The following is a 1,683-nucleotide window of genomic DNA, read 5'->3' as shown; positions in this document are numbered from 1 at the left end:
CTGAACGAGACCGCCGTATGAGGGAGCGGTGTTGCCTATACTGTGGCCTTCTGGGACATTTTCGTTCGGGTTGCCCTGAACTCTCGGGAAACGCCCGGTCCCGTACAGGCAAGGAGGGACTGTAACGGGAATAACCCAGATGCCTCCAACCTCCAATTCAGGGCTGTACCTTCCTGTCACTCTCACCTGGGGTGGTCGCAAACTCCAACTGAAGGCCTTAGTAGACTCAGGGGCTGCTGGAAACTTTATGGATCTTTCTATTGCCGAAGGACACAAGATCCCCTCTGACCATCTTCCCAATCCCCTGTCTATTACTGCTGTGGATGGTAGGGCCTTGGGTTCTGGGAAAATAACCCATCTTTCCGCCCCGCTAAGTCTATCCATCCAGCGACACCAGGAAGAGCTACAGTTCCACCTGATACACTCCCCAAAGTTCCCAGTTATCCTCGGACATCCTTGGCTTCTCAAGCATAACCCTCAGCTAGATTGGTCCTCGGGCACTGTCTCCTGTTGGAGTCCCGCATGTCGTCTTACCTGTCTCACCCTAGAAAATCCTGATCCTGCTCTAGAGTCCCCAGAGTTCCTAGACCTGTCCCGAGTCCCGAGCCACTACCACTATCTCAAACAGGTATTTAGTAAGCGCAGGGCCACCTCCCTACCGCCTCACCGTTCTTATGACTGCGCTGTGGATTTACTGCCAGGCACATGTCCCCCCCGAGGGCGCATATTCTCCTTATCCGCTCCCGAACGTGAGGCAATGAAAACCTACATTGAGGAGGCTCTAGCTGCAGGGATCATCCAACCATCTACCTCCCCGGCTGGAGCTGGTTTTTTCTTTGTGGGGAAAAAGGAAGGAGGATTACGCCCCTGTATTGATTACAGAGCCCTCAACAAGATCACCATCCGTAACCGCTACCCCCTACCTCTCATGGCCACAGCCTTCGAGCTACTCCAAGGATCTTCCATTTTTACCAAGCTTGACTTGCGTAACGCTTACCACCTTGTGCGCATTAAACAAGGGGATGAGTGGAAGACTGCCTTTAACACCCCGACTGGGCACTACGAGTACCGGGTCATGCCCTTTGGCCTCACCAACGCCCCCGCTGTCTTCCAGGCCCTGATTAACGACGTTTTGAGAGACATGCTCAATCAGTTTGTATTCGTTTACCTTGATGACATCCTGATTTTCTCGAGTTCCCTCCCACAGCACATCGAGCATGTTAGCAGAGTCCTCACCCGCCTTCTGGAGAATCATCTCTATGTTAAACCTGAGAAATGCGACTTTCATGCTACCCGAGTACAGTTCCTGGGGTACATCATAAGACCAGGCCACATTCAGATGGACTCCCAGAAGGTTCTGGCAGTTAAAGACTGGCCTATCCCTACCTCCGTTAAGGCAGTACAAGCATGTTAGCAGAGTCCTCACCCGCCTTCTGGAGAATCATCTCTATGTTAAACCAGAGAAATGCGACTTTCATGCTGCCCGAGTACAGTTCCTGGGGTACATCATAAAACCAGGCCACATTCAGATGGACTCCCAGAAGGTTCTGGCAGTTAAAGACTGGCCTATCCCTACCTCCGTTAAGGCAGTACAGCGGTTTTTAGGCTTTGCCAACTTCTACCGCAAGTTCATCCTCAATTTCAGCTCTGTTGCAGCCCCTCTGTCAGCCCTCACCAAGGGGA

This window comes from Triplophysa rosa, linkage group LG5 (assembly GCF_024868665.1).
Source record: "Triplophysa rosa linkage group LG5, Trosa_1v2, whole genome shotgun sequence".
NCBI classification, from domain to species: domain Eukaryota; kingdom Metazoa; phylum Chordata; class Actinopteri; order Cypriniformes; family Nemacheilidae; genus Triplophysa; species Triplophysa rosa.
Note: the sequence above shows the minus strand (reverse complement) of the source record.